Below are 244 nucleotides of genomic sequence, written 5' to 3' on the forward strand. Positions count from 1 at the left end.
AGCACTAGGAATGAGAGCAGCACAGCTTCTGGCCGTGTGGGGCGCAACAGCAGCAGCAGCAACAGCAGCAGCAGCAGCAACAGCAGCAGCAATTCAACTTCCTCTCTCCGCTGCAACAGCAACAACAGCAGCAGTAGCAGCAACAGCAGCAGCAGCAACAGCAGCAAGAAGGTCTCTGCTTCACAAGCTACAACAGCAATAGATGCATCTGTTGCTGCTGCTAGCAGCAGCAACTCATCCCCAT

Source organism: Eimeria mitis, genomic scaffold (genome assembly GCF_000499745.2).
Source record: "Eimeria mitis Houghton genomic scaffold, Emh_scaff6380, whole genome shotgun sequence".
In the NCBI taxonomy this organism is placed as follows: Eukaryota; Apicomplexa; class Conoidasida; order Eucoccidiorida; family Eimeriidae; genus Eimeria; species Eimeria mitis.